Raw genomic sequence first — 8,093 nt, forward strand, 5'->3', positions numbered from 1 at the left:
AATCATTTCGAACTCCCAAAGCTAGCAATGTTGTCCCTTTATATAAGGGTGACGACGGAGATGTCTAAGTAACAAGATAGATAAATCAGTGATCCCTTGGGATCAAGGATCCTTAGGGATTCACCGAACCGTTAATCCTTAATCATCTCTTTTCCCTCCTGCGCCGAGCTGGTGTCTTCTCCTCCTTTTCAGGGCCGATTTGCTTTGATCTGCTCAGCCTTGTTTGCATTCGGTCTCCCATCAAAGGGACAGTGGTTACCTCATCCTTGTCTTTTCCTTTGGAACAGCAACTCCTCGTTTTCACCCCTTCCTGCACGAGGGAATGACAATTGTTAGCAGTTAAGTCTTGCATATTAATCTCACATGTTTTGTTATAATTCTTTGTCATTTTCCAAGTTCATTATGCAAAAAGGTTTACAAGTTCTACTGAAAAGCCACTAAAATGATCATCAAAAACATACCTTTTTAGTACTCCACACCTCCTGCTAGGAGTTGCTGGCAGGGGAAACTTTACTGAGGCTGGGAGGTTGGCCTGCTGATCATCTTTGCGCAATTTTTGAGCTGAGAATACTACTGGTCGGCAAAAGGCCAGCTCATGAAAACTACACAAATTATGAGATGAGTAGCCGGTCGACTATCAAGATGACTGACTGGGAAAGCTACACCATTTTCTGAGGGAGATAGGGACAGGAACTTGTGCCTATTTGGCCTGTGTGTGCAATTTCCTTAGTCAGCTGAGCGAGTAAGGTCAATGGCCTCTATGCAATTTTTTAGGGGAGTTAGCCTCGGTGTGACTTTTGGGTCCAACTGTCCGGGTGGCCAGCATGAGATTTGATTGAATTTCTTGCGTGCAGCGCAGCTTGAAAAGACTATCTTCGTGCTTCTGCATTGTTCTGGTTGACATTCATTCGAGTCGATGACAGGGTTATGGTATGGCTATCAATGGAGAGTCTGGTTGTTAGAACTTCAGCAAAAATGACTAAGTGTGTGAACGATCTAAAGATGCATAGGTGATCATACGAACACACATTAACATGACTCGACGATGAAACGACTCAAACCATCTAGACACACATGTTCAACATGACTGACCAATGGTGCAAGTGACAAGCACACACTCGTGATTGACCGTTCATTGATCAAGACAATGCTTATGCGGCAGTGAATGCAACTCCATGTGTGAGTGCAACAGATGATTACATAGCGAACACAAAAAGAACATACAGAGTGAAGACTTTGAGCATAACCAGAACATGGTCGCAAGCATGACTTAGACACCAGCATGCATAAACTTGAATGAACTGAACAAGCAAGGCAGATGAAAAGACTCACACGAGCTCACAGAGTGAACTCAATTGTGCACAGTCATCAACCAAAACTCTCAAGGGAGGCTTCGAAATTGTCACAAGCCAAAATTTTGGAGGATGGTTATAGCCGTTACAACACTTGGTGACACACTGGTAGAACTCCAGCTTCTCTGCTTAGGTTCATTACTAGCATAGGGCCTTGGCCTTTCAAGGAGATTGGATTTTTGTGCTGGTTACTTCAGCTTCCCCACTTACCCCATCAACACACATGGTTTAGCCTTTGCCAACTCAGTCAAACACAATCAAAAGTTTAGGTTGATCTCAGTGTTTCAAATCTAGGAAGGGAAGCTTAACTTGCGAGTTAAAGATTTTCAGAGTATAAGTTTTCATCTCTGGTGTTGCTCTGCTGCCAGTAGGTCTGGACAGTACCCAACAGAGTCACGCAGGAACACACATATTTCTCCACTGCCATTGAGATTGGTTAGTACCATGGTGGAGTTGCATGCTTCACCTCTCTACACAGGAATCCTTTCTCTTCTTTCGACTTTATATTTTTCAAGAGGACTGTGCATAGGAACTTATTTATTTTTGGGGTGGAAGAGGGATCTTGACTTATTGAGAGTAGAAGAGGTTGTTCCTTCAGAGAAGCATGTAAGACCTCTGACATAGGTTTGCTCTTTTATATTGTCCCCTTCTTCGTTTCTACTAGTTGGATGAGCTTGAACAAACAAAGAAGAAGGTTGAGTACAGGTGTGGGGCTTTCCAGTGTGGACACAGGTTCATGGTTAGAAAAAAAATTTCCTTGTAGATAGTTTGTATTTTCTATGAAGACTTCATCGGTTGAAGGTTATAACCAAGCATAGAGAAGATGGATGCATGACTGGCCAAGCACTGTAGTATCACAAGTCTCTTCAAATTTTAGCCACATACTCTATTCAAAAGCTGAAACGTAGTAGTTGGCAGCACTTACTTCCAGAAACAAAAGTATTAATAAATCACACAAAAAAATGAACGTGGAAAAAAATAGTAAGCATAATCAAACAAAGCACAAACAAAGATAATAAGCGAAGCAAATAGGATGAAAACAACAAGTAGCAAGGAGACTATGTACATGGCACGAGCGCAATGCGACCTACTAAAAATAATGCTTGAGATCTTGGCCATTGACAGGAAGGTTGTCAATCCTCCCCTCAAGTGATTACAAATGATATATATGTGGGCCAACCTTCTCATAGACCAGTGCAAGTCCACCGGGCTCCGCTACCGAAACCTGGTGGCATTCCAGAAGACCTTCAAGTGAAGACAACAACACTGTTTTAGGTACTGCATGCAACATGGGCTCGGATGATGGCACAGGGTAGTTGGTTTTATTCTAAGAAGGGTTCATGTTTCTAAAATCAATGCATAAGAATATTTTCCCATATTGCTTACATTCAGGATTTAAACTAGAAAACCAAGTATGATGACAAACTTTGCAAGTATTCCAATCACCCAAAATGTTACCTAACTTTTTCTGTAAAAGGAGTGGTAACAACATGTATGTGTTACCTAGTATTCACTGCAATGGCTTGTATCCTCCTTTACTTGGAATATCATGTTGGATTGCTCACGTTTAGTGTGTACTCAGGTCATCATCTACCTGTGCAGACCCATCCCGATACTTTTTGGTCAAGTAGTCAAATATTTTTCACTATTGTGGTGTGTAGCTTGCATCGATATTGGCCATATTCAAATCATGATAGGTTTCTAAGATGCTTTGTTCATTTGTAGTTGTGGTCTTTTGTATGTTCATCATGATAGATTCATGCTCAGAATCGTTGTTTGTGCATTCGAACTTCAAATAGCTTGAAATCATGCATTGTCTATTGTTTTGGATGACTGAGATACACTTGGTCCTTGAGCCATCACGTGTTTCCGATTCGTTAAGACTCATGACCCACAGCTCATCTGTACATGGACCATTTGGCATGCTAGTACTACTACTACTATTGTTGTTGCTACTACTGATACTATCGGAAAAATAAATTGTACAAGTTTCATTACCATTAGTTGGGCAAGCAAGGAGTCCCAACTGCATGTCTGATGAGGTTGGAGCTAGTCGTGTAGGATAACACTCCAATGTTGTTTCTAGGAGGTAGCTGCCAAACATGAGTTCCGCGAAGGCCAACATTCATTCTAGCAGTTAAGGGGAGTGACACTGTGTTTCATATACCTCTCAAATAACACCCAGATTTGGTTGCATTTTCCCTTGTACAGAAGCCACATGTGAGACCAGTTTGTAGCAAAATATACATCTATCTTGCTGGACCAGTCTCTGCTGTGTAGTAGGCCATATGCTTTTGGTATGTCCACAACAACTATGTTGATGCATTGGTGGACTCCATTGCAATGAGATAGTCGAATGATCACGTCTCACAGTTTGCCAATGGCTAGTACTAATGTTCGATAAAGCTGGATGATTCTCGTGGATGTTTTGCTCAATTGTGCATTGATCTTCTTACCAATGGAGAGCGACATGACATTGATTGCGACGCCAAAATCAATGAAGTAGTTGTGAAAATTGGAGTTGAAAACTTCAAATGAAAGAAGGAATGGGGGGCAACCTAAGTTTGCTTCCTCCATCTGGAGTGTATTGAGCAAAGTGGAAAGTGACTCGGGAGGTGTGCCTGCTCCCTTGTTGGTATAGGTTGTGCGGTCTGTTGTTGTCTGCCCCAACATGCACAGTGAGATATCTCACTAACTCTGGACTTCGGATAAATCGAACAAACTGATGTTCGCTCAAGTTTTATTCATGTCATCAACTATGTTGTAGTCCATATGTGGTAGAATCACTGAGGTGTCCGGGGTGTGTTGGAGAGGTAAATCCCCTCTGCAGACAGAGGCGATCCCACTAGCCCAAAATGGGTCTAGCAACAATCAAACAATGCTATCACGCAAGTTCCTAATTGCAAATTAAAGGTGGATTATGAGAACCTACTTGGATTCCAACGCTAGTGTTGTAGAAGAGTTGACACTCCCATTCTTTTGCTCTGGCTGGTCACGATCCTCATGATCTCCATGAATGGACACCTGCACATGCAAAGAACGACACGAATACAAGCATAAAATCCAATAGATGCAATTATATATCGGTCAGAAAAGATATAATCCAAACATCATCATAATGAACAGCAAGAATGGAACCATAATGATAGTCATCTATTATTGATAATCAACAAAGGAGTATACAACCAAAGTTCTGACGTCAAATCCTCCTTTGGCTGGGTGATCAACTACACATGTCTTGCAAAGCTTGTCGGGATCAGGAGCAAGCCTCTCTCTCTCTCTTTGATTATGAATGCAAAGAAGACTCAACAATATCTCAGACTTCTGACAGTATCATTCTCCCTATGCTCAAAAAATAGCTTGTTAAATGCACCAGAACAAGCTTTTATAGATGGAGGAGGAGGAAGAGATACAATGAATCCAGACATCCTTGGGATAAGCATTATCCTTCAAAAGCCATTATGGATAGAGATACGATGAATCTCGACATCCATGAGATTGACATTATCCTTGAAAAGCCTCATGAGTCGAAAGGAAAAAACTCTCGGGGTGCATTTGTTAAAAAGATTTCCCAAAATTGGTTGGCGTGGGTAAGATTCTAAGACAGAGCGCCAATGGGTGCGCCCTCTTTGGAGAATTTCCCCCATTGGCGCAGGTGATAAACTGTGGATCCGCGCTAATGGAAAAGGGGACTTTTTAAGGATAATCTGCAGGAGATGTCTTCAAGGCATATGAAGTCCATACTTAGGGGAACATAATGCAAGTGTTTCCAAGACATGTCACTTCTCACAGGTCCCGGAATGAGTCCTCCAAAGTGCGGGAAAGGGGTAACAGGGACGATGACCAATGGTGACAAATTACTGTGTAACAGGGTGGAACGGATGTTTTTGTTGCCTGGCGGAGTGTTTTGCAACTTGTTTCTCATGGATGTACTCTTATCCATCGCTGTCTTCCCGGACTTGCTTTGTGTTTGTTGCTTTGAGGCAGCTGGTGGATCAACCTTATTTATCAACAATCTCACCTTCTCTTTCATTTCCCTAAGTGTAGGGGGAGCCCCTTTACTCCTAATATCATAACGACCATTTTGCTTTTAGGGTTTCTTCTCAATTTTCATCTTTGATATTACTTGTGAGCACTGATATGCATTCACCACATGCCCAGAACTCAATGTTTCATCAGGTGCAACCTCTTCTTCATCATCAGTGTCTTTTGGCTGCTCCTGCATATCGCCTTCCACATCAAGTGTATGACTACAGACAGAGCTAATGAATCACTTCCAATTCGAACAAGAGTTCTCGGGGTGATACTCTTCGTGGAAGGAACAAAACTTAGGATCTGCGCACTGACCGAATTGGAACATAGGCTTCTGTGCAGTTTTTGAAGCAAACTGATTATTGCTTGATGAGCTAGTTGATGAACTATTTTCCTATCTCTATCTGGGTAGATGACTACTTGCAAATGTGTTAGTTTTCCATTACTTGAGCTCGGACACTTCTGTGGTCAAGTTCTTGACAATGCGAGTGACGGTATCAATATCGGTTACTTCCTTGTCTCTACCGTTGCTAGTAATTTCTTGGGGCTTCCTGCTCACATCCTTGGATTCCTTCATTGATTTTCCATCCTTGATGACTCTGATTGTGCTCAAGTACATTTCAGTAGCAATAGCCTCATCACAACTTTCCAAGAATGTTGGTTTTGCAACTCACTTGATGAACTGTGCAATGCTTGTTGGCAGTGCGAACATATAATAGTCAACAGTGATGGAGTCATGAGGTTTAGTGTCCACTCCAAACTTGTTCAAAATACGTGTAAACCTCTCATTGAAGAATCCCTCCATCTTAATGCTTCTCAATTCTTTGAGTAGCATGGATGGGGTCTTGTCATCAGCAAACTTTTCAAGGAACATACATTTGAAAACACCCCAGTTCTGTATCGAGTTGTGTGGAAGGTTGTGATACCAAGCAGTTTCACGACCATCCAAGGTACATGGGAACAATCTACATGCTATGTCTTCATAACATACCTCAAGGGTCTGTAGCTGTAGGCAGAAGTTTTCTAAGTGGTCTTATGCCTTCACTGTGTTGTCAAGGTTAAACTTGATGTTCATTCTCTCTGCTCGCTTCGATAACTTATGCAGAACAGCTAGGAGAGCCAATGGTCCTTGAGTCATCCATTCAAGATTTGGGTCAGCCATCTCTTATTCTTTTTCATTCTCTTCCTCTCCTTCAGAGTTTGGTGGTTCCAGCTCTGAGTCTGTTGGCTCGTCTCCGCCTCCACCTCCTCCATTACCTTCCTCTCCACCTCCTATACCAGAGTTTGATCCCAAGATCACAAGAGTGCCTTGTTCGCCTTGCCAAAATATTGGAGGTTCCTCTCCATCTTCAATAGCTTCTTATATACCTTCAAGCATGACAAGGACTACTTCTTCTACCGATGATACAACAACTCTCGTGGGAGTGGATTTTGGCTTCCTAGATGTGTGTGGAAGATGTTTTATGCATGGGATCAGTCTGACTACTTTCATGAACTGGTGAGTGATGGGATGGATAGAGCGAAGGTGTTGATATAAGATCTCGTGTTCAATCCTAGGAGGTGAGGAGTAACCAACTGCAAAGTTGCGTGTAGGTGAGAGGGAGTGCGAGTTACTACCTTGACCATATGGTTGATGAATGAGTGTGAGGGGACTTTTAGCCATGTACAACTGGATGCCCTCCTTCTAGCGCCAGAAATGTTGATGGTGTTGGACCCGCCAAAATTCAGGGGATCACCACGGTATGAATTCCCAATTAGACCTCACACCATTTGGTGTGGGAGTCCCATCCGGTATGATGGCCCCGTTTCCATTGTCTTAAGGATTTGCCTCAACTCTCGCTTTTTAGTACAAGAAAGTGCTCTTCTTTGTCTTTGAGAAGTGAGGTTCACGTGCCTAGTGTGTGTAAGTGTCACTTGTGTCAACGGTTCTTTCATTGTAGAGGAGAGGGTGGGAGTGAGTCCCAACTCAGCTAGGAACACACAACACAACAGGATGTGCACAACTTCCAGAGGAGTAGTCCACACAGATGTGACAGTCACAACACACAAGGTAAGATAACATGTACAACACTCAACGGATGAGTTTGAATGAGTGCAATGGTTGTTACAACAAGTTTTATATGAAAGGTCTGTCTGGTGTTCAAGAGAGTAGTCTACATGGGCGAGACAGTGTTAGCAACATATACAACACATTTCCATTGATAGATTATCTATTACAACAAGTGAAATAGTTCATATGTAGAACATACGTTAAAGAAACATGCATCACAAGTGTTAAAGATTAGTCTTACAACAATTAGTAACAATACATGTGTGAAAACGTCTTGGCCTGTTAGAAGGCTTCTGAATTAAGCGAAAGTTCCAAGACACATCATTACACCATACATCACTAACCCGAGTGTGGGGCATTGGAGCCACTAATTACTCCTCAAAGAAAATATTACAGACTCTCTTGGCTATGTGGGAGGAGATGAGGTGAAAAGTCCTTTCATGTACAAAATAGGGGGTATTTATAGCCAAGGGTGAAACTAACCCTTGTCGCTTTTCAACCACCCTAATGACTTCCATGACTTTTCGACTTACATGACTCTATGTTCAACAAGTGGGTCTCTTGGACTTCCATATTACATCACATTGATTGACAACACATGATTGGGCGACATGACTCGACATCATGGCAGTGCTAGTACATCCATGCTGCTGTTGGGA

Source organism: Pinus tabuliformis, chromosome 6 (genome assembly GCF_031772625.1).
Source record: "Pinus tabuliformis cultivar Carrire ecotype Pingquan chromosome 6, CPIR1, whole genome shotgun sequence".
Classification (NCBI taxonomy): Eukaryota; Viridiplantae; Streptophyta; class Pinopsida; order Pinales; family Pinaceae; genus Pinus; species Pinus tabuliformis.